Source organism: Heteronotia binoei, chromosome 19 (assembly GCF_032191835.1).
Source record: "Heteronotia binoei isolate CCM8104 ecotype False Entrance Well chromosome 19, APGP_CSIRO_Hbin_v1, whole genome shotgun sequence".
In the NCBI taxonomy this organism is placed as follows: Eukaryota; Metazoa; Chordata; class Lepidosauria; order Squamata; family Gekkonidae; genus Heteronotia; species Heteronotia binoei.
The window spans coordinates 20,930,057-20,955,485 of NC_083241.1; positions in this window are offsets into that span (position 1 = coordinate 20,930,057).

Consider the following 25,429-nt stretch of genomic DNA (forward strand, 5'->3'; position numbering starts at 1 on the left):
CCCTGATAGGCCCTTAGGCCTCTGTAAATAGCCAATCCATGTACATAGTTAAGGACCAATCAGAAGGGGGCAAGAATTGTATAAAGGAGCGGGAAGTTTGAATAGAGCCCAGTCTGTGTGTGTGTTCCTGAAGTAAAGCTTGCTGAAATCACTCTCCGACTCTGGTCTCTTACTGCGCCGACCCCAGTACTTTACAAATACTATCTTGCTTTGGTCAAAAAATGAGGGAAAATGCCTACCTCATACCTCTGCCAGTTATGATCAGGCATCCAAGAGCCTAGCATAGGTCAGCCAACTGGATGTCAAAATCAAGTCAGAGTCCCAGAAGCCTGAAGCTAACTGAAATCTCAAAGCACAGATCTGGAGCCAGCTAAAGAAACCAAGGCCAGAGTACATCAAGAGAAAACCTCATCAGACAGTCATAATGAACAGTGTCAGGGCCTCCATGACAGTAACTAAGAACAGGAGGATCTGAAGTTGGGGATCTAGTCTAGTGAGCTACTGAGGACTATATGTGGCCCAGTTCTAGAATCTTCTGCAGGTGTGCAATGCTGGCCCTTCAGGCATTTGCCAGGCTGACAAAGAAGGACTTCCTGCTTCCACAGCTAGAACCACTAACCTCAAGGACTCCAAGGGTTTATTGTTCAGGTCTAGATTACAACATGCCCCCCCCCCACCTGGCCCCAACAGTAGAGAGCTGTCCAGCGCTACAACAAGGAACTGGCTAAATTGGCAAAGCAAAAGCCTGGGGTCTACAGATAGATAAATTTATTGTCATTGTTCTCAAAAAAGAAAATGAGAGCAACGAAATGAGGTGCTCTTCCACAAACATACCAACACATCAACACCCCCCAAAAAAAGGACATATACATAGACCATTTAAATGCATCTAAAAACAAATAACCATTCATAACCCTGCATTTAGCCTAACCACGGCACTTGGATAGAAGCTGCCCGTGAATCTATTTGTCTTAGCCTTCAACATGCTATATCGCCTACCTGACGGTAAGATCTCAAATAGCAAGTGGCCCGGATGTGAAGGGTCCCTTAAGATCATTTGTATCTTCCTTTTACATCCCATATTATACAGATCCACCAATGAGGGGAGAGAACATCCACAAATCTTCTGTGCTCTTACCATCACTCTTTGGAGCACCCTTCTCTCTGCTTCCGTGCAGCTCCCAAACCACACGCAGAGGCAATAAGATAAAATGCTCTCAATGGAACTACGATAAAAGGCAACCAGCAGACTCCCTGACAGTTGTTGTGATCTTAAGAGTCTTAAATAGTATAGTTGTTGCTGGGCCTTTTTCTCTAGAGCTAAAGTATTTGCCCCCCATGTTAGATCCTGTTTCATAGTAATTCCCAAAAACTTCCATTCTGTCACCTGTTCTACCATAACACCATCAATAAACAACGGCTGAATGTCCAGACTACTCTTCCTATAATCCACTATAATTTCCTTCATCTTATTTACATTAAAAATAAGATTATTTACTTTACTCCAGAGGGACAGCTGATGAACTTCCCTCCTATACGCAGACTCATCATTCTCAGAGATGAGCCCCACTAACGTCGTATCATCTGCATATTTAATGATTTTGTTACTCAAACTACTAGAAACACAATCAGATGTGTAAATAGTGAAAAGAAGTGGACTCAAGACACATCCCTGAAGAGTGCCAGTATTTAAGATCTTCACGGAAGAAGTATATCCGTCCATTTTAACCCTTTGTGAACGACCTGATAAAAAGTTCAAAATCCACTCACATATAGAGTCCGACAGCTTCAAATCCTTAAGCTTAAACAACAATCTATGGGATGATATTGTATTAAAAGCAGAGCTAAAATCCACAAACAACATTCTAACATACGTCCCCCTTTTATCCAAATGCGATAAGGCAGTATAAAGGACAGTATTAACAGCATCCTCAGTAGATCTATTTTTCCTGTAAGCAAACTGATGTTCATCAAAAGCAACAGGAAGGCAGGAAATAATATATTTTCAAACTAATTGCTCAAAACACTTCGTTATCACAGAAGTCAAGGCCACTGGCCTATAGTCATTTAAAACTTTTGCTGGCGTCCTCTTTGGTATTGGGACAATAAGAGAAGCCTTCAAACAAGAGGGAACAATAGATTGTGACAAAGAACGATTGAAAATCTCAGTCCACACCCCAGCTAACTGCCCTGCACATTCCTTTACTACACAACCAGGGATATTATTGGGACCTGCAGCCTTTCTAGAATTTACTGCTTTCATTATACACTTAACATCGTGCTCCCTCACAACGAAAGGAGCACCTTGCTCGGTCCCCAGCGGAGATGTTACTAGTAATTCCTCTTCCTTTCGATCCACTTCGAACCAGGCATAGAAAGTGTTTAACTCCTCTGCCAGCTCCTGCTTTCCATTCATACTAGCCTTTAGCGCCTTGAAATTAGTTAACTGCTAAATCCCCTGCCAAGCTTGTCTCAAGTTATTCTGAGAAAGCCATTCTTCTATCCTGCCCTTATATGCAACTTTGGCCTGTTTAATACCCCACTTCAAATTCGCTCTAGCCACACTGTAAAGTGAGGCATCCCCAGACTTAAAAGCAGAACAGGGGCTTGGCCTAAGTCTCCAAGAGGAAACAGGATGCCCCTGGGCAGAGTGACAATACTCTCTGAAGTCCAACTTCACTTCTGTTATGTGAAGGAAGTGACATGTCAAAACCCCACTTCAATACCCCACTTCAAATTTGCTCTAGCCACACTGTAAAGTGAGGCATCCCCAGACTTAAAAGCAGAACAGGGGCTTGGCCTAAGTCTCCAAGAGGAAACAGGATGCCCCTGGGCAGAGTGACAATACTCTCTGAAGTCCAACTTCACTTCTGTTATGTGAAGGAAGTGACATGTCAAAACGTTGCTTAGGGCAGAAGAGTTACAGGTAGTTTTGTCAGTGTTTCGATAGACACCTTTTTCTTGTACACATTGCAGCCACTAGGGCCATAGCTTCCATGGAAAGGCAGGAGGGGAGGATTAATACGCCCTTCCCCCCCCCAAAAAAATCAATGCTTTAGGAGGGAGGGGCAAATTGATCATCCCAGGGGTATGATCTCTGGGAATGCTAACAAATGAATGAGAACCAGCAGGGGACAGTGGTTGGAATGCCAGACTACGACCTGGGTGACCAGGCCTGGCACATCCAAATAGGCCAGGTAGATGGCCCCCTAGGTGTGCCACCTGGCCTACAGGGGCTTCAGACGCTCCCTCCTGTCAAGGGTGCCTCTTGCCATGACTTAGTCTAAATGGAATTTCTGTCCCTTTGTAACCTCCTGGGTCCTGCTTGGCTTATTATCAGTATATTCTTATGCACACTGGTCTATTATGTCGGCAACACATTAAGTATCCATTTCAACCCTGGGAACAGGGAATGGACAGCTCCAAGGCCACCTGGTGTTATCTGACTCCCAGAGACTTTCACAGTTTTGTTTCTTCATACTTAGAGGGGCTTGGATTGTCTAAGGGGGGGATGCTATTGGTAGATTTTGGCGCTTAGCAGTTTGAATGTATAACAAATGGATCCGAGGATATATCTATGTGGACTGGGGTCACGTGGATTAGTTTCAGCAAGAATCATCTTGCACTGTAACTGTCTAGCTTATTCAATAAAACACATTTATTCAACTATGAAGGAGTTTTGATTGGTGAAGATTGTGCAGTGCTTGACACCTCCCACCCCCACCCTCTCCTTGCAGGTGGCCTGCAAAGGAGGCCAAGTCACCAGCAAACAAAAGCAGCTTGCAGCAAGGCAAGAGGTGGCGAGGCAGGAAGGAAGCTCTTGGCACCTTCCTGCTGCCGCTCTGCTTTTTTCTCTTCTCTTCCTGGCCTCCAGGCAAGTGGTGCAGTAGGGGAGGCACTGTGGCGTGGCATCAGGTGTGCTCCAGCACACCAACTGGGGCCTGCTGCCACTGTGCCTGGGTGGGGAGGGGGAAGGGCACGTGGTGTATGGGAAGTGGGGGGCAAGGGGGGTGGCTTGCCTGGGACAGCAGCCTAGCACCAGCACCCTAGCACCAAAGCTGTGGGAGACCTTGGTTTGACTCCCCACTTTGCCATGCAAGTTTGCTGAGTTGCCTTGCACTAGTCTTTCTCAGCCTAAACTACATCACAGGGTGGTTGTTCGAAGGATAACATGGAAGAGGGGGAACCAAGATTGTAAAGCTGCTTGGAATCCCAAGTTGAGTGAAAAGTAGACTATAAATAAATACCTAAATAAATGATTGTGTAAAATGCCACACAGAATCTCATCTCAGACATAAAATCTGATGAAGAAGAAAATTCGATCTTCTGTCTAAAAATAGACTGCATCACATCAGTGGGCTTCCAGCCAGTCCTGAACCCCTTGAAACCAGTCAGCCGTACCCATTTCCCCACCCCGTGCCTGAGCTCCACCGGGAGTAACAGTCAATTGGAGACACTTTTCAATGTTGCCAGGAAAAGAAAAGTTTGAAAAAAAAAGAGAGGTTTTTGGCTCAGTGTGAAAGATTACTGCTTTAATTCTTAACATGGCCAGAATCTTCCCGAGAGTTATATGGGTCAAACAAAAAACTACACTGAGCAGGATGGGGGATGGGGGTGAACACTGAGAAGAATAAGCAATTGGCTCATTGGAAACACCTTATCAGATTCAGAATTATTTCCATTCATATTCTTTAATTGGAAAAGGAGGAAACACTCCCAGAGAGTCCCCTTCTCAGTTTTAATAGCCACAAAGAGATAATTGATCAAACCTAAAAATACATATAATTAAAAACAAGTTTTAAATGAACTTTAATTTCCCAGAGATTGCACATACACCATAAAAATTCCTCCACTGTACTTATGCAGTTGATCAAAGAATATGATATGACAACAACAAAAACCACCAAACATGTTTGGCTAACTGCCTTCCTCTGTGATGCAATAAAACAATTTCTTATTAATATAAAGTTTATCACCACATACAAATGTATTCAAATATCCTGTAAAACGATACATCATCTGAATAAAATACACAGATGAATAAACAGGACCCGATCTACATGTTTTTGAGGGGGGGGGCAAAATTAAAAAATGGTGCCCCCTTATGGGCCCATTCTACCTTATGGGCCCATAGAATAGAATGGACTCCATACCCAATTTCGCACCCCTCCTCCAGTGGTGCCCAGGGCAAGCACCCCCCTCTGTCCCCCCCCCCAGATAGTGAATACACCTACTCATATATCAGAAAGTCTCCTCATAGTATTACTCATACTAGTATGACTTAGAAGAGAGCAAGAGTCAAAGTAACACCTTAAAGACGAACAAGATTTGTGGCAGGGTACAAGCTTTCGTGAGTCACTGCTCACTTCATTATATGCAGCAGAATGTGAGACCATTCGTCCTTACATTTTGGAGAAATCTTGAAGAGTCTGCTATCCCTCTGCATATCACTCCTAATCCAATCATGCCTGCTACTGTCATTCGGCATCTGAAATCATTCCACTCTCCAAGATATAAGGACAGATGGACTCTCATTCTAGCTGTATCTGAAGAAGTGAGTAGTGACTCATGAAAGCTCATCCTCTCCCACAAATTTTGTCAGTCTTTAAGGTGCTACTGAACTCTATTTTCCATTACTTTTGACAGACTAACACAGCTACCCATCTTGACCTATTGTAGATTTATAATCCATTGGATTACAAGCCTCATAGCACAGAGTGGTAAAGCTGCAGTACCGCAGTCCAAGCTCTGCTCACGACCTGAGTTCGATTCCAGTGAAAGCTGGGTTCAGGTAGCCAGCTCAAGGTTGACTCAGCCTTCCATCCTTCCGAGGTTGGTAAAATGAGTACCCAGCTTGCTGTGGGGAAAGTGTAGATGACTGGGGAAGGCAATGGCAAACCACCCCATAAAAAAAGTCTTCAGTGAAAACGTCGTAATAGGACATCACCCCAGAGTCGAGGTGTAAGTGATATGTGAAGTGTAGGCACATAATCTAAAGAGGAATAGCATTCCAAACATTTTATTCATCAGAAGTTGTTTATTGCACCACTGAGGAAGGCACTTAGCTGAAATATGTTTAGTATATTCTTACAGTCTACGTTAATGACAAGGCTTCTTTGAAGTCCTGTAAGTGATATGTGAAGTGTAGGCCCATAATCTAAGGAAGAATAGAATTCCAAACATTGTATTCATCAGAAGTTGTTTTATTGCACCACTGAGGAAGGCACTTAGCTGAAATATGTTTAGTATATATTTTTGACCAACAGCATATGTATGGTAAAGCAATTTTTATGGAGTACGTATATGCATTTTATAGAACATAAAAACTAATTTTAGCTCTTTTTTAATTTTTGAGGTTTGCTTAATTAACTCTTTTTTGGTTATTTAATGTATTTTTAGGGTTGAGCTCCCCCCACTTTTCTTTCTTCCCTCCTCAGTTTTATACCTGAGAGGATTTTACACACAAAATTGTAAAGATAATACCTACACTCCTCATCAAAGTGACCCAATCTCATTGGTATGTCGAATGTACAACTATATATTTGGATCGGAATAAAACATTTAAAAACAAAACAAAATCAAGCTCTTCAAACCACATTTTGCACCATGAAAATGGGTCAACTCAGAGTGTCAAGTCTGCAGATTCAATGATGAGTCGATGTAGATACAAAGAAACTATTTTATTGATACTGAATACTTGTGGCTTAAGCCAAGGCTTGAAAAGACTAAAGAACATACAGTAGATACATTGCATATAAGGTATACTTCAAAGGGATTCCTACGGGGGGGGGGGGAATTGTGCAGCGTACATTCACACATAGATGTTACAAATACATTCTCATGTTGATTAGAGGCCTGGTTGGCCTTGATGCTCTCAGGCTCCTTCCTCTCCCCCGAGGCTAGGCTGAGAAGGCTCAGATAAGACTTTTCACACATCACCATTTCACAGCAGGGATATTCTCTAAGAGAAGGGAGGGGGGAACAGGAGAGGATTTGCTAGCAGCATTTGGTTACAGTTTGGTTCTACCCAGCATGCTCTACATTTGAGCCAGAGTTAAAGCTAGACTTGACACAGAGTTGCTAAACAACATGGATGCTGCCATCCTAAACAGAATTACAGTCTTCTGTGTGCAGTCATTTCACTGAGAAGAGTGTAACTCTGCTCAGAACAGCTCTGTGAGTGAATCAAGCTTGGTCTGGATGCTGTCTGCAGACCTCCATTGAAAGGTTTCTTGCACAAGATGAAAAGCCACAGAACACACTGGAAAATGTGGAAAGTTGCAAATGGCACAGGGGATTGATTGTCTAGGCTCAGGGGCACCTGTGTTTTGCTGGGGCTGCTTCTACTTTCTGCTAGAAACTTTTGAAAGGGGGGGAGGATTTTGCTGTGAGAAAAGACCATAGCCCATACTTAGGGCTGCCAAGCCCCCGGGACGGGTGGGGTTTCTCCCGTCCTGGAGGTTCCCATCCTGCCGGCCCACATTGGGCCAGCAGGGAGAACCTCCCCTGATGTCACCGGCGCAATGATGTCACCCAGAAGTGACATCATCGCACCAGTGATGCCGCGAGCAGGCCACTCTAGGCATTTCCAGGAAAACTCTATGGTTTCCCTGGATGCTCTAGCAATTTGGGAAAGAAAACTCTATTGTGCAATAGCATAAAGTGGTTTTGAAATTAATGCTTAATTAACTTAATTAACACCGGAGGCCACGGGGAACTTGACATACTTGAGGTCCTATTTTCAAACCCCTGGATCCTGAGTAGTGGGGCTGGGAGGAGTTGGATCTGAGACCTTGGAGACCCCTCTACTGGTCAGAACAAGCTGGCTGCTATTAGGAAGAATACACAGGCACACTCTCCAAGAATCTTTTCCTCCCAATGAGGCTGACAGGTCCATGTGGTGAAATAATTACAGTGTCACACATAGGCTGGGAAAAACCAGGCTCATCCACATATCACTGAGTACCAGAATCTCCACAATTCCATGTAGCCAATCCTCCAAGAGTTTACAAAAAAGAACTGGAGAACTGGCTACATCAGGGGTGTGTGGCCTAATATGCAAAGGAGCTCCTGCTAGAATTCCACCCATGCATATGTGGCATAGTGGTTAAGCATCAGAGTAGGATCTGGGAGACCCAGGTTTGAATCCCCACACTGCCACAGAAACTCAGTGGATGGTCTTAGGCCTCTCTCTCACACACACACACACTTTCACATGCACTATATGTATGTCATTTCAGTCCACTTCACTGACCATTTGCAAGTGGATTTTGCCATTTCACACACTAAAATCCAGTTGCAAAATGGATTGAAAGTGTGTTATTTCATGTGTGCAAAAGCACATCTCTGCCTCATACACATCACATGGCTGTTGTTATGGGATAAAATAGGAGAGAGAATGACTCATGTTATCCTGAACTCCTTGAAAAAATGATGTATTTAATAAATAAAAATAAAATTTGATCCACATCTACTGTCCCTTGCTACTGGTTCTGTTCTTTCTGCACAAACCTCATAAGTTTGTCTTGTGCTACTGAACTTTATGACAAGTAAATATGTTTTATAGATGAACTTTCTCTTTTTTTACTTTTACGGAGCTGAGCAATTACTTTTAAACTGCATCTTTCTGAGAGTTCCTCCTCCTCCTTCTGAGAGTTCCACCTCCTTGTACATTGAACAGTATGTGCAGCTGCATAACAATCCCTGGATGAGCTCCACCACCTATTTTTCTACAAAATGATCACTGTTGAGAAGCAAGTTAACAGGTACAATTCAAGGAGAAGCCCAACTGTAGAATGATTATGATAATGATTATGAAAATGGTGAGCTGTCTTGAGACCAAGTCCTATGATGAAAGGTTGAAGGAGCTGGGCATGTTTAGTCTGGAGAGGTGGCGGCTAAGAGGTGATATGATCACCATCTTCAAGTACTTGAAGGGCTGTCATAGAGGATGGTGTGGAATTGTTTTCTGTGGCCTGTGACGGAACCGGCCCGATTCTGCCCTCAGACCCGGTCCCGTCAGCTCCCTATTGAGTCGCCAACTCCTGGAGGGAGCTATTTCTCCTCCTGCCCCTTGGGCGCGCTGCCACCACCTGCTCAGTCCCGGGGTTCAGATTGAGAGGAACAGGACTCCCAATCCCCCTCTCCAGCTGTGAGGCCAGGCCTCAAGGTCCTCTGCCACCCTGCACTTGGGTTTCACAGAGACCTCAGCGCTTCTTTGGGGCACCCCTGGAGGATTGGCACCTTATCCAACTGCATGCCTTCCCCCTTCCCCGGGGCCCCCTTCTCAACACAGCGTGGTCTAAAGCGGTCTGGGGATCTAGGTGGTACAGAGATTGACTGCCAGCATTTAAACAGTAAAAATATATTTATTTAAAAAGAGAAAGAGATAGGAAAAGAAAAACAAAACAAAAACAGTTGCGTTTAAAAGGTTAGCACAGCACAGCACACGCACAGCAAACAGCCTGACAAACAAAATGTGTTATAAACGCGTCCTGCTGGCCCTGATCTAAACTTGCCCTGTCTTGTGAATTACTTACTTAGTCTGCCTGCCTGGGGGCCTCCCAGGCAGGAGCCTCCATTGCTCACCACATGCTCGCTCGAGCGCTGGCTTCCAACTGCCTTCTCTTCCTGCTAACACACAAGCCAAGAACAAAAGCACTTCCTGCCTCTCTAGGAGATTTTCCCCCTAGCGTTGTTGGTTTGGCTCTGGAAGGGAGGGGGGAGTGAGGGGAAGGCTACAAAGCCTGCTGAGGGATTTACTGACCCCTGCCAAATGAAGCACCACCACTGACTAAAATGGCGTTTCTCCACATGGCCCAAGAAGGTAGAGCCAGAACCAACAGGAAATTAAATTAGAAGAGTTTCCAGCTCAACATTAGGAAGAACTTCCTGACACAGCAGTTCCTCGGTGGGACAGGCTTCCTCGGGAGGTGGTGGGCTCTCCTTCCCTGGAGGTTTTTAAACAGAGGCTAGATGGCCACCTGACAGCAATGAGGATTCTGTGAACTTAGGGGGAGGTACTTGTGAATTTCCTGCACTATGCAGGGGGTTGGACTAGATGACCCTGGCAGTCCCTTCCAACTCTATGATTATGTATCTCTGAAACAGAGGTAAAAAATAACAGTGAATGAAGTCAAGTGACCAGGTGAATAAATAAATGTTAATTGAGGAGGTTTCACACACATGGTAAACACACCCGATCTCCATGACCCATAGTTTCAAAAAGCCTATTCTCAGAATATTTGGTAGATATCATCTGTAGCCTTCCCCCAATAAATCCGTACAGAAGACATAATAGAAATTAGAAACTAGTGATTAATGATGGGAAACAGAGTGTGAGTGAACCTCGTACAACTGTCTCAGACAATATGTTTTTTAAAGCTATGTATCCCCTATAGTATCTATGGTCATAAATCCATCCATATTTATATTACATGTAGATGTCAAAGCTGCAGAAAAAGGAGACCAGTGCATCAGCGAGCAAGAGAAAAGGCATTCTGGAGGAAAGAAATAATATCAAAGTGACTGTCATGTAGTCAAACAAAAGTCCAAGTAAATTGGATGGGAAATGAATGGAGGAAGGGCTCCCCCTGCAGAACCTCCGGTCAGGCCAACCAGAGTCAGGCCAAATGTAACACTGTGTTTTGACACCCCTTCTTCTACAGCAGTGGTCTTCATCCTAGGGCCATGACCCTCTGACAAGTTGTGCAGCCCCCTCCTGATAACTCACAGGCCTCGGTCTTGATGACTTTTGGCAAGGCCTGCTGCACAGAGAGTTAGGATGCCATGACTCCTTCCTCTTTCTCTACACACTGAGAAGAGCAGCAGAACCGGGAGAAAAAGTCATTCCACAATGGAGAGAATTCTGGCTCTGACACTTCTCTTGTGGTCACCTTTTGTTTCCTGTTCCCCAGCTTTTCTCATCTGCTGTCCATGGTCCTAAGCCTTGATACCAGACAGGTAGTAACTCTTGACCCACCCCTTTCCTGTTAGAGCATTCTGATGTCATGTAACTTCCTGTCACAAGCTTGCAACATGGTGGATTTCAGGTATGTTAAGGTTGTTCTAATAGCACACTCCAGTGTTGCCCATTTTATGTTGTCAAGATTTTATTCCCCACTAAGAATAAAGGTATGTGTACCTGGAGTTTTTGCAGATACAATTCCTTATCTGCAGGGTGAATGGCCTTCCAAGAACAGTGTCTTGCATTCTGTTTTTCCTGGTATTCCCCTCACTGATTCTCAGTGACCCTTCCCCCGTTCAGGTGTCTAGGTGTTTTGTTTTAATTATTTTTTATCTATTTATAAGTACCTTAAATCTTGCTCTTTTTTTTTACCGTTCACTTCTTTGGGAACCTTAAGTTGGGTCAAAAAAAGGTTTCAAAACATTATAAATAAATGCAGGGCTTTTTTGTAGCAGGAACTCCTTTGCATATTAGGCCACACATCCCTGATGTAACCAATCTTAGTATCAGGCCTACTGTAAGCACCAGGAGGATTGGCTACATCAGGAGGGTGGGCTAATATGCAAAGGAGTTCCTGCTACAAAAAAAGCCCTGGCAACAGCGATGCTGAGGCACCAAAACATCAAGGCCACCCATATCTTTAGTATGACTACTGAACTTGTGAAATTTACTGCTAGAGGACACAGCAATGACCATGGGTCTATGCCATGTTAGGTTTGTAAGAATTTGGAGCTGTGTAGGTTTTATTCTTTAAATACAAAGAGATCCTTCTAGCACCAGTCTCCTCCTGCAATTTGAAATGGTACAATCCAGAAACAAAACATTACTACAGGATGAACAGTTTGTTTACACAGGAATTGAAAGACAGGGTGAGAACTAGGGCACATTTGAATAGCAGTCCCAATGCAGCAAGCTGTATGCACCTACGAATGGCTTAAAATCAAGACAGGATTTTGACAACCAGTGACAGTTTTCAAAATGTTTTATAACAGCTGGAAGCAGAGCTTGCAACTGGAGGAAAATGAGACTCTAAGTTCCCTTGCCAAGACAGTTCAAGAGCCATTAATTTAAGAGGTTATTTCCTACCAATTTCAGCAACACCACAGGTTAACATTGGCTATCTGCAATGACCTGGTCAATAGTTAAGTGACCTCGTCAACAGAACTGCACATTTTTGTGCCAAGACTTGCAGCTCCCACTACATGAGAATGCTTCAATCGGCAAAGAACTTTGCAGAGGGTTAGCATTCCCTGCCGTACCCACCACTGTGTAACCTAGAACTGTCCACCACAGGTGGTCTGGAGTGGATCATCCACTAGGCAGATATAGGCAAGTGCAGAGGGCCACAGGAGTCCAGGCTGTAAGGCAGAGGGGGTTTCCTACTTTGATGTGCCTGAATCTAATTCATGGTTAGTTACAATTCTATGATGTGACAGGGGGCGGGGGGTGGGTGGGCTCCCTATGGGTATCCTACCCCCCCAGGGAAAGTGTATGAGCAATACATAGCCTCTCCTCTCCCGGTGTAGTGAACGCCGCGTGGTCACTGTCTGGATATGCCTGGCAGATGGTCACTGCAATGGCCTCTCCTGCATTACTGCATCCGTAGCAACACCTTCTCGCTGGTCCCCCCCCCCCGGTTTTTCACAGAGTTTGCTACGTCATGGTGCGACCGAATTGTCCGGCGGTATAACCGGATGGACAGGCTGGGCCCACCAACCTCGCCAGCCTAAGAGAAGGAAAACTCTAACATCAAACCCGGGCAGATAGAGCTCGTTAATGTAACACCTACCACCTGGAGGACTCGCTGCCGGCGTCCCGGCTTACTGGGCCATGGCAGATGACCCCAAGGTGAAAGGGTGGAGCCAGTACCGCGCACACTGCGCTTCACCTAAAAAATTCCTCTGCGCAGGCCTGAAGAGCATATCCACATACACAACCCACAACGCATCAAGTCCTGCAGCGATGGGCAAGGGGCGAAACGGCAGGTGGAAGGTGCCACTGGAAGCCGCAGTCCCGATCCTGCATGGAGGCGGTTCAGGGTATTGGTCGCCTGATGCTAACCCGGAGACGAAAGCATTTTTCGGCAGCACCCTGAACGACCAAGCAGCCTTATCTAGGGACAGCACTGCTTACTCCACACGGAGAGGGGCCTAGAAAAGGTGGCCTAAACAAAGCTCGTCTCCTCCACCCCAGTTGGCTAGCCGCGGTCAACGGGCATCCTTACTTGCGGTCGAAAAATAACAACAAAGAAAAGGCATGCACCTGCCTCACAAAGTGTGCAAAGACTAAAGCTTGCGTGTTGGAACATCAGAACCATGCTTGACACAATAGACAGCGGTCGCCCTGAACGACGCTCTGCTCTAGTTGCCCACGAACTTCTCAGGTTGAATATCGACATAGCAGCTCTCAGTGAGGTCCGTTTCCCTGAGGAAGGTAGTCTTCAAGAACACGGTGCTGGTTATACCCTCTACTGGTCAGGTAAGTCAAAGGCTGAGAGCCGCCTTTCTGGTGTTGGCTTCATGGTCAGGAACTCCATTGCCTCCAAACTCAAAAACCTGCCAACAGGTCACTCAGATCGCATCATGTCCATGCGCCTCCCACTTCAAAACAAGCAGCATGCAACACTCTTCAGTGTGTATGCCCCAACCCTTCAAGCAGATCCTGCAGAAAAGAACAAGTTCTATGCTGATCTACACAACCTCGTACGGAAGACCCCTACAGAGGACAAGGTGATCGTCCTTGGCGACTTCAATGCCAGAGTAGGTAAAGACTCGGAAGCCTGGAAAGGAGTACTTGGCAAACACGGCATTGGCAACTGCAATGACAACGGGCGCCTCCTGCTAGAATTCTGCATGGAGCACCAGCTCACCATCACCAACACTATCTTCCAGCAGAAGAACAGTCTGAAGACAACCTGGATGCACCCACAGTCCAAGCACTGGCACCTTATCGACTACATTCTGGTGTGCCAGAGAGACCTTCGAGATGTCTTACACACCCGAGTAATGCCCAGTGCAGAATGTCATACGGATCATCGTCTTCTACGCTGTAATCTCCGTCTTCACTTTAAACCCACACCCAGGAGAGGAGGTATCCCTCGGAGGAAGTTTCAGGTTGGCAGTCTCCAGTCAGCCTGTCATGCCTCCCCCTGACCCAGCCCCTGCTAGCTCAGAGCAGGCACCTTTAACAGCCCTGGACGTAAGTCCCGAAGAAGCAAGCCGGCAGCAGGAGCCACCTGGAACTGATCAGGCCACGCCGGGCCCCAGCTCATCCCCTCCGGAATCACCACCACCTGTTAGCCGGCTCCGTGAAAGGAGACGACAGGAGATGCGAAGCAGAAGAAGTGAGGCACGCATGCGGGGGAGAAGAGATCTAAGCCCGGCATACTAATGAGTTAACAAGCCAGCACAGTATATCTGTAATCTTGGCCCTAGGGCAAACTGTGCTGGCAACGAACGATCCTACTAGGACGTGACCACGCTCTGCACCCTCTTGCTTGCTGAGAGAACCCGTGTACTCCTGACCCGGCTTGAACCTTGGACTTGCAACTCTGGACTTCGACTTTGCTTTGTGGACTGGCTTAGGTATTTTGGACTGTGTTTGACTTTGCTTCCTCTGGCTTTGACCCTCTGCATTCCTACGACTACGCTCTCTGTTTCCTCCTTCGGCCGGACTGATTTACGGCGTTGACTAATTGGACTGTTTACGATCACCCCTGTGCTACCCCCCCAGCCAGCTGCGAGAGTCCTGGCCAGCTGCCGGGACGTAGGCAGCCGTCGTTCCTTATCTGAAGACTCGAGCCGTGACAGCTTGCCAGCACCCATAACTCACCAGGCTCCCCCATGACCGACCAAGTGGCAGGAGGCGTGGACCCCCTGCCGGGGCTCCTAGACCAGATGCAGCAGCTGACGCAGGCTGTAATCACACTGCAACAACAAACAGCTTCCAATGCTTCTGCTCTGGCTATCGCAGCAGCTCCTCGCTCCCGCTGCCCGGTGAGTGTCCCTGACAAGTTTGGAGGGAGTCTGGAAGAATTCCCTGCCTTCCTCGCTCAATGTGAACTGTATATTGAGATAAGGCAAAGCGATTTCCCTACAGACAAGACCAAGGTCTGTTTTATTTTGAGCCTGCTAAAAGGGCAAGCAGCCAAATGGGCCACCCCCCTGCTGTTGGAACCGTCGCCGCTGCTAGCAGATTACCCCCGTTTCAAGGCACATTTCACGGCTGCCTATGCCAACCCAGTGCGAGCTGAGACGGCCATCCGCAAGATATGGACTTTGCAACAAGGCCAAAACTCTGTCTCCCACTACACCACTGAATTCCAGTTGTTGGCTCAAGACCTGGCCTGGAATGAAGCTGCCCTGGTGGACCAGTATACTGAGGGGCTCTCTGATGCCATCCTGGATGAACTGGCCCGCAGTGACCGACCAGCCGCCCTACAAGACCTGATCCGGTTGTGCCTGCGCATTGATGGGCGGCTGCAGAGCCGCCGCCAGAAGCAGAAAGGAGGCAACGCCCCAGCAAGGGTCCCCACAGCTGCTCCACCTCCAGGTACCCTGGCTCTTCCCCCAGCTGCAGAACCCATGCAGCTGGGCGTCGCCCGCCCTCGCCTGACTCCCGAGGAGAAGACCCGTCGGCGCAACCACAACCTGTGCCTGTATTGTGGCGGAGCCGGACATTTTGCAAGCACCTGTCCGGCCAAATCACAGCGCCCCACAAGCTCTGCTGCCCCGGTAAAAGGCCAGCCCCAGGTCTAGTTGGAGCTCCTGACCTGGGGCACTTCTTGAGGTCCTCCAGCTCCGTCGATCCACCACCTACCCCGTTCCTGATCCCGATTCGTCTGCAGCTCCCTGACGGCCGGTGGATCTTTGTACATGCCATGTTGGACTCAGGGGCCGCCTGCTGCTACATGGACCACCTCTTCGCCAAGGAACATGGCATCCCCATCCGGGAAAAGAAGATCCCTACCCTGGTCGAGGTCGTGGACGGCCGCCTGCTGCGCTCTGGACCCGTCCTCCACGAGACTCAACCACTCGTCCTATGGGTCCAGCAACACCAAGGGAAACAAACCTTTGACCTTTCCCGCATGCCACGTTTTCCCGTCATACTAGGCCTGTCCTGGCTCCAGGCCCACAATCCTCAGGTGGACTGGGTACAACGAGTCCTGCGATTCCCAGGTACCCCTACGTCATGTGCCACACTACAACCAGATCCAGTTCCTGTGCCTCCCGATAGGCTACCCAGCCTCTCGCTCCCCACCAGCCTCCTGAGGGCCGCCACCACACTCCCAGCTCCCTACCAGGAGTTCGCAGACGTCTTCGACGAAAAGGAAGCCGACCAGCTTCCCCCACATCGGCCCTACGACTGTGCCATTGACTTAATGCCCGGCGCCCCGTTACCCGCGGGCCGCCTCTATCCCATGGCGGACCCGGAACTGGCTGCCCTACGGGAGTACTTGGCGAAGAACTTGGCCCGAGGGTTCATACGACCCTCCACCTCGCCCTTGTCCTCGCCCGTCCTGTTCGTGAAAAAGAAAACCGGGGACTTGCGGCTCTGCAATGACTACCGGGCACTCAATAAAATCACCATCCGGAACCGTTACCCGCTTCCACTGATTCCGGAGCTCCTCGACCGCGTAAAAGGGGCTACTATTTACACCAAGCTCGACCTTCGAGGGGCCTACAACTTAGTTCGTATTAAGGCCGGAGACGAATGGAAGACCGCTTTTGGTACCAGGTATGGCCAGTACGAGCACCTGGTCATGCCCTTTGGGCTCACAAACGCCCCTGCCGTGTTCCAACGATTCATGAATGACGTGTTCCGCGACCTGTTGGACCGGTTCCTGATTATTTACCTGGATGACATTTTGGTCTACTCCACCTCCGTGCAGGAACACGTCCAACACGTACGACAGGTGCTACAGCGGCTCAGAGCTCACCGCCTTTATGCCAAGCTGGAGAAATGCACCTTCCATCTCCCGTCGGTCGAGTTCTTGGGGCACATCATCTCTCCCCAAGGGACTCAGATGGATCCAAAGAAGGTCGACGCCATCCTTCAGTGGCAGGCCCCTCAGAATCGGAAGGACGTCCAACGCCTCCTGGGCTTCGCCAACTACTACCGACAGTTCATCGCTGGCTACGCCAACCTAACCAAGCCCTTGACCCGGCTCCTCCGTCCCAAGGAACCCTTCCAATGGACCCTGGAAGCTGACCAGGCCTTCCGCGATCTCAAGCGCCGCTTCTCCTCCAGTCCCCTCTTGCGATACCCTGACCCCCGCTTGCCCTTCATGGTGGAAGCAGACGCCTCCAATGTGGCCATCGGGGCCGTGCTCTCCCAGCGGGACGACCCCAGCCAGCCCTGGCAACCCTGCGCGTACTACTCCCGGCAGCTCTCCGCCGCCGAACGCAACTATACCATATGGGAGCGCGAACTCTTGGCCATCAAGGTGGCTTTCGAGGTCTGGTGACACCACCTTGAAGGAGCAAGACACCCAGTCCAGGTATTCACAGACCACCGGAACCTGGAGCACCTGCAGACCACCCGCCGGCTGAACCAGCGACAGATCCGGTGGTCCCTGTTCTTTTCCCGTTTCAACTTCACCATCTCCTACATCCCGCACACCCAAAACCAGAAAGCCGACGCTCTGTCCCGCCGGCCAGACTATGGCACTCCTAGTGCTACAGAAGCCCCCAAGGCTAGCATCCTGCCACCTACGGTCTTTGCCGCCGCCCTGACTGTACCAGCCTTAGTGGCAGAGATACGGGCCAGTCAGGCCACCGACCCCTGGGCCCAAAAACACCTGCAGGAACCCCAGCAAGACCCTGCCGGAGAACTGACCACCCGGGATGGGCTGCTCTACCATCGGGAGCAGTTGTACGTCCCTCCGGGGCCCCTCTGATCCCGCATCCTCCACCTCACCCACGACGCACCCCCGGCCAGCCACTTCGGGCAACACAAAACAGCCCATCTGCTGACCAGAGACTTTTGGTGGCCCCGCGTCCGAGCGGACATTAGTCGGTACGTGGCTTCGTGTGAGGTCTGCCGCCGAGCTAAAAACATACCTGCCAAACCCTCCGGTCTCCTGCAGCCCCTTCCTACTCCCTCCGGTCCCTGGGACGTTGTGTCCATGGACTTCATTGTAGACCTACCCCGATCCCAAGGACACACGTGCATCTTCGTCGTGGTGCACCTGTTCACCAAGATGGCCCATTTTGTCCCCTGCGCCAAGGTGCCGTCAGGGCCGGAAACTGCCCAGCTCTACCTGAACCATGTTTTCCGCCTGCACGGGCTACCCAAGCAGATTGTCTCGGATCGGGGCCCGCAATTTACCTCCCGCTTTTGGCAAGCCTTCCAGCAAGCTTTAGGGACGGAGCTTCATTTGTCTTCCGCCTACCATCCCCAGACCGACGGCCAGACGGAGCGCACCAACGTGACCCTGGAGCAGTACTTACGCTGTTACACCAGCTACCAACAAGACAACTGGGCCTCTCTGCTGCCACTGGCAGAGTTCGCTTACAACAATGCTGTACACAGCTCCACGCAGACCACACCGTTTGCGGCCAACTACGGACAGCACCCCGATTCTTCCCTCCGCTCGGCCCCTCCGCCGGTGTTCCCGCAGCAGACAACCGGATCGAGGAACTTCACGCGCTCCATGACCTCCTGCGCGCACAGCTCCAACACACCAAAGACGCGTATAAACTGGCCGCAGATCAGCACCGCCAGGAAGGGGCCGCCCTCAAGGTCGGGGATTCCGTCTGGCTCTCTACCCGGTATCTCCAGACCCCTGGTTGGTCCTCCAAGTTAACCGCTCGCTTCATCGGCCCCTTTCCAATCGAGGCGCAAATCAACCCGGTGGCGTTCCGCCTGCGCCTTCCCGCCCACCTCCGGATACACCCGGTTTTCCATCGCTCCCTCCTCCAACCTGCGGCTGCGCCGGACCCTAACCGGGATGTTCCACCACCACCTCCGCCACCGGTTTTGGTGGATGATGAGGAGGAGTACGAGGTCCATCAAATCCTGGACTCCCGGCTGCACCGAGGCCAGCTCCAATACCTCGTGGACTGGGAGGGCTACCCCCCCGAAGATCGTTCCTGGGAACCAGCTACCCACCTGCACGCCCCTGACCTGCTCCAGCAATTCCATGAGGCCTACCCTGATAAGCCAGGCGGCTTGGATGAGGGGGGGCCTGAGGGGGGGATAGTGTCATGCCTGCCCCTGACCCAGCCCCTGCTAGCTCAGAGCAGGTACCTTTAACAGCCCTGGACGTAAGTCCCGAAGAAGCAAGCCGGCAGCAGGAGCCACCTGGAACTGATCAAGCCACGCCGGGCCCCAGCTCATCCCCTCCGGAATCACCGCCACCTGTTAGCCGGCTCCGAGAAAGGAGACGACAGGAGATGCGAAGCAGAAGAAGTGAGGCACGCATGCGGGGGAGAAGAGATCTAAGCCCGGCATACTAATGAGTTAACAAGCCAGCACAGTATATCTGTAATCTTGGCCCTAAGGCAAACTGTGCTGGCAACGAACGATCCTACTAGGACGTGACCACGCTCTGCACCCTCTTGCTTGCTGAGAGAACCCGTGTACTCCTGACCCGGCTTGAACCTTGGACTTGCAACTCTGGACTTCGACTTTGCTTTGTGGACTGGCTTAGGTATTTTGGACTGTGTTTGACTTTGCTTCCTCTGGCTTTGACCCTCTGCATTCCTACGACTACGCTCTCTGTTTCCTCCTTCGGCCGGACTGATTTACGGCGTTGACTAATTGGACTGTTTACGATCACCCCTGTGCTACCCCCCCAGCCGGCTGCGAGAGTCCTGGCCAGCTGCCGGGACGTAGGCAGCCGTCGTTCCTTATCTGAAGACTCGAGCCGTGACACAGCCGATGTTAAAGCTGCCTTCCAGGCAAAGCTCCAGTCAAGAATTGAGGACCCCAGTTGCCCCACAGACCCTTCTCCAGAAGCACTCTGGGAACACCTAAAAACTACCGTCCTGCAGATCTCTGAAGAAGTCCTCGGGTTCTCCACAAGGAAGAACAAGGACTGGTTTGATGAGAACAATCAAGAGATCCAAGATTTACTGGCGAAAAAGAGATCTGCCTACCAAGCACATCTTGCTCAGCCCTCCTGTCCTGGAAAAAAAGCAACCTTTCGCGCTGCATGTAGCAACCTCCAGCGCAAGCTTCGAGACATTCAGAACGAGTGGTGGACCAAGCTTGCAGAGAGAACCCAGCTGTGTGCAGACACTGGTAATTTAAGAGGGTTCTACGAAGCCCTGAAGGCAGTATATGGTCCATCATATCAGGCTCAGAGTCCCTTGCGAAGTGCAGACGGCCAAGTGCTCCTCACAGACAAGGCATCCATACTGAACCGGTGGTCGGAGTATTTTCAGGTTCTCTTCAGTGCCAACCGCGTAGTTCAAGATTCAGCAATCCACCTCACCCCACTTCAACCAGTGAAAACAGAGTTGGATGAGATCCCCACCCTAGAGGAGACTGTTAAAGCCATCAAGCAACTGAAAAGTGACAAGGCAGCAGGAGTTGATGGAATTCCACCAGAGATCTGGAAGCATGGGGGCACAGTACTACATAGCTCACTTCACAAAGTACTTGTCACCTGCTGGGAACAAGGCAAATTACCACAGGACTTTTGCGATGCAATCATCATCACCCTATACAAGAACAAAGGGGAAAAGTCAGACTGCTCCAACTACCGGGGGATAACCCTGCTCTCCATCGCAGGCAAAATCCTTGCCAGAATACTCCTGAACAGACTGGTGCCCACCATTGCAGAAGAACTCCTCCCAGAGAGCCAGTGCGGCTTCAGAGCTAATAGGAGCACTACCAACATGGTATTTGTTCTCAGGCAGCTCCAAGAGAAATGCAGGGAACAGAACAAGGCTCTGTATGTGACTTTTGTCGACCTTACCAAAGCTTTCGATACCGTTAGCAGGAAAGGCCTATGGCAAATCTTGGAACGTTTAGGATGTCCCCCAAGGTTCCTCAGCATGATCATCCAGCTACATGAAGACCAGCGAGGCCAAGTCAGACACTGCAACGACCTCTCGGAACCCTTCCCAATAGGCACAGGTGTAAAGCAAGGCTGCGTTCTCGCGCCAACTCTCTTTACGGTCTTCTTTAGCATGATGCTTCAAAGAGCCGCAGTACATCTAGATGATGATGATGGTGTCTACATCCGCTACCGCACCGATGGCAGCCTGTTCAACCTGAGGCGACTAAAGGCCCACTCCAAGATAATGGAAAAACTCATCCGAGAGCTACTGTTTGCTGATGATGCTGCACTCGTCTCCCACTCGGTATCAGCTCTGCAGCATATGACGTCCTGCTTTGCAGAGGCTGCCAAGCTATTCGGCCTAGAAGTTAGTCTGAAGAAGACAGAAGTTCTCCACCAGCCTGCACCCCAGGAAGATTATCACCCTCCCTGCATCATTGTGGGTGAATCAGTTCTGAAGACAGTCCAGCAGTTCAGCTACCTGGGGTGCATCATCTCCTCAGATGCCACGATCGACAAGGAGATTGACAACAGGCTGGCAAAGGCAAACCGTGCATTTGGCCGACTGCACAAAAGGGTGTGGAGCAACAAGCATCTGAAAAAAGGCACAAAGATCAATGTTTACAAAGCGGTTGTGATGACAACCCTCATCTACGGCTCCGAATCGTGGGTTTTATACCGTCATCACCTGCGACTCCTCGAGCGCTTTCATCAGCGCTGCCTTCGCACCATCCTCAACATCCACTGGAGTGACTTTGTGACCAACACTGAAGTTCTCAAGCGGGCGGAGGTTACCAGCATCGAGGCACTGCTGGTGAAGACGCAGCTGCGCTGGGCAGGGCATATTTCTAGGATGGAAAACCACCGCCTTCCCAAGATTGCCCTGTATGGCGAACTCTCCACCGGCCATCGAAATAGAGGGGCACCAAAGAAGAGGTACAAGGACTCCTTGAAGAAATCCCTTGGCACCTGTCGCATCAACCATCACCAGTGGTCTGACCTAGCCTCAGATCGCAAAGCATGGAGGCACACCATCCACCAGGCTGTCTCTTCCTTTGAGAACGCACGCATAGCTGGTCTTGAGGACAAAAGGAGATTGAGGAAGAATCGCACTGCTACAGCACCAACCCTAAACCAGACTTTTCCCTGCAGCCACTGTGGCCGGACCTGCCTGTCCCGCATTGGTCTTGTCAGCCACCAGCGAGCCTGCAGCAGACGTGGACTATTGCACCCTTCTTAAATCTTCGTTCGCGAAGCCAAGCCGAGAGAGAGAAAGATGATGTGACAATTATAACAACCAGAAAATTCACAATGCTTGACATACTGCCCCCGCCCCTAAGCTTTTGCTCGGGGTTTGTCTGGGTGCAGCAGGTAAAATCTTTTAAGGAAGAGGGGGGCCCGAGGGTTGGATGCTTTTACCCATTCATCACAACTGGGGGGAAAATACTTCCAGCATACTAGGAAGTACAGTATCCCCCTTTTTTCTCTCGCATCCAATATCTCCTACACCTCATGGTGACTCTGACCCTCCACTTGAATAGGTTTGGGCTCCGGTGGGCGAGGGTGCAGCTCGTAGCCCCCGGATCTCACCAAAGAAGGCTGCAATGGAAAACAGGATGGATTTTACTAAACAGTTTTGGCAATTCCAACTCCACTGTCATTTTATTTATCACCCTCTTTATTTTAAATGGCCCCAAGTATTTGTATGCGAGCTTCCTGGAGGTCTGTGGCAAAGGCAAGTTCTTTGTAGACAGGAATACAGTTTCTCCTACATTAAAATCCCATTCCGGGGCATGTTTTTTGTCATAATGCGCTTTGTAATCCCGTTTGGCCATTTCCAGGTTTTCTTGAATTATGGACCACCCTTTCCCTAGCGTTTCCCACCATTGCTGACAGGAGGTGGGGGGCTTGTCCCCACTGCCGCTGGGCAGCAGTGGGAACGGTTTTCCTTCATAGCCATTGACAATTTTGAAGGGAGTTGCTTTGGTTGAACTATGGAGACTATTATTGTATCCATATTCTGCGAATGGTAACAGCTCCACCCAGTTAGTCTGCTGGAAGTTCACATAGCACCGTAAATATTGTTCTAGAAGCTCATTTACGCGTTCCATCTGCCCATCCGTCTGCGGGTGGTAGGCAGAGCTCAACCCCTGTTCCATGCCGGTTAATTTACAAAACTCCCACCAGAAATTGGCAACGAATTGCGAGTCACGGTCACTAATGACCTTATGGGGAATGAGTGGACCTTAACAACGTTTTGGAAAAACAAATAGGCAAGTTTCTTTGCTGTAGGCAATTTTTTACAGGGAATGAAATGGGCTTGCTTTGAGAAAGTATCCACCACCACCAATATTACAATTTTGCCATGAGAAGCTTGTAGTTACACTATAAAGTCCATAGAGACCACAGACCAAGGGCTTTTAAGTGGGAGTGGGCTGGAGAAGGCCGGGGGGTTTCCAACTTCGTTTCTTTGCCATTATACACACTGGGCAAGTGGTCACAAATTCTGAAATGTCTTTTTTCATTTGAGGCCACCAGAATTGTCTATTGACTAGGTGTAACGTCTTCACGTATCCGAAGTGACCTGACAGTTTATCACAATGGCAGTGTTGTAAGACCTCTTGCCCCAGTGTTTTTGGCACATACAATTTCCCGTCGTGGTACCAAAATCCCCCTGCCCCTTTTAGCAGTCCTTCGGGTCTTCCTTTGCCTTTGCGTTCTGTCTCTTTGATCAGTCTATTGCCCCCCCATGGTTCTGCTGCTCCCCGTTTCTTCCCCGACCGGGTGGTCACTGCACCCGCTATGGCGCTGGGAGGAATGATGGAGTCCACCACTTCCTCCCTCTGACTCTCGTGTTGGGGCAGTCTAGACAGCACATCGGCTAAGAAGTTTTTCAACCCGGGGATGTGTCTCAGGGTGAAGTCGAACTTCACAAAGAATGCAGCCCACCGAATTTGTTTTTAAGTTAGTTTCCTGTGGCCAGTTAGAGCCTCTAGGTTCTTATGATCGGTCCAGATCTCAAATGGTACTCTCGCCCCCTCTAGCCAGGACCTCCATGTTTTTAAAGTGAATGTTACTGTGAACGCCTCTTTGTCCCACACCGACCAATTCCGCTGCTCTTGGGAGAATTTCTTAGAAATGTAGGCGCCTGGTCATAACCTCCCCTCTGAGTCTTTCCGCATCAATATGGCTCCCACAGCCACATCAGAGGCATCGCATTGAACCACGAAGTCAGAGTTTGTATAGGGCACCCAAAACCCTCAGGCTGGTTCTGTCTACACATTTTTTTGTCCTGTCCATTTTCCAAAGAGCTCACACATCTCTATATATTTCCTTTTTATCCCCACAGTTGCCCCAAAGGTAGGTCAGGCTGAAAGAATGTGGCCCCACATTACTCACCAAGCTTCACAGTGGAGACCTTTGAACCCTGGTCTCCCAGCTCTGGTATTGGTGAATGACCGGGTACAAGTGTGGATGTCTGGCCTGGGGATCCCAGTGCTCATGGGGAGGGGAAGGTATGACAGTGGGAGCAGACGGAGCTATATGGGAAGGAGGCGAAGACAAAACAGTGCTTGGCCCTCTTCCAGTCTGCGTCCCATCTCGACAGTGGCAGGTAGCGGGGCAAAAAGGGATAGCCCGTCCCCGTCATTGGTGTTATGTAATGCCAGGTCCATAAATAATAAGACCTCAATCCTTAGGGAATTCCTGCTTAAGCAGGATATGGACCTGGCTTGCATGACCGAGACCTGGGTGCGGGATGGAGAGACGGTGGCTCTCTCCCAGATGGTGCCCCCAGGTTACTCGGTCTTTCACCAATCACGGATAAACGGGCGGGGGGGAGGGGTGGCACTATTCTTACGGGAGGGTTACTCCTTCAGGGCTCTTCCGGCCTCAACGATCGATGGTCTGGAATGTGCCCGTCTGGCATGGGATGTGGGGGAGGGGTTGGCGATTTGGCTGGTGTACCATCCGCCTAACGCACCAGCCCTGATGGAGGCCGTGGCAAGCTGGGCATTGGAGATCCCAAGACTTATGGTCTTGGGCGATTTCAATGTCCACGCGGATGACATGGCCTCCAGTCGGGCACTGGACCTAGTGTCTTCCATGGCGACACTGGGACTCTCCCAATTTGTTACCACTCCCACGCATCAGGCCGGGCACATGTTAGACTTGATCTTTGCATCCGGGATTTTGGTGGACAATATCGCTATAGAAGCGGTACCATGGTCGGATCACCTAGCCCTCAAGGCTCGTGTGGGTGCGCCACTCCAACCCTGTATGGGTGGCGAGCCTATTTTGGCTCACCCGCAGAGTCTGATGGACCCTGAACGGTTCCAAATGGCTCTGCGGGACCCCTGGCCCCCTAGCGATTCCCTTGATGACCTGGAAGAGACCTGGCATGACAGGCTATCCAGGGCCATCAATGAGATCGCACCCCAGCGTCCTCTGCGCCC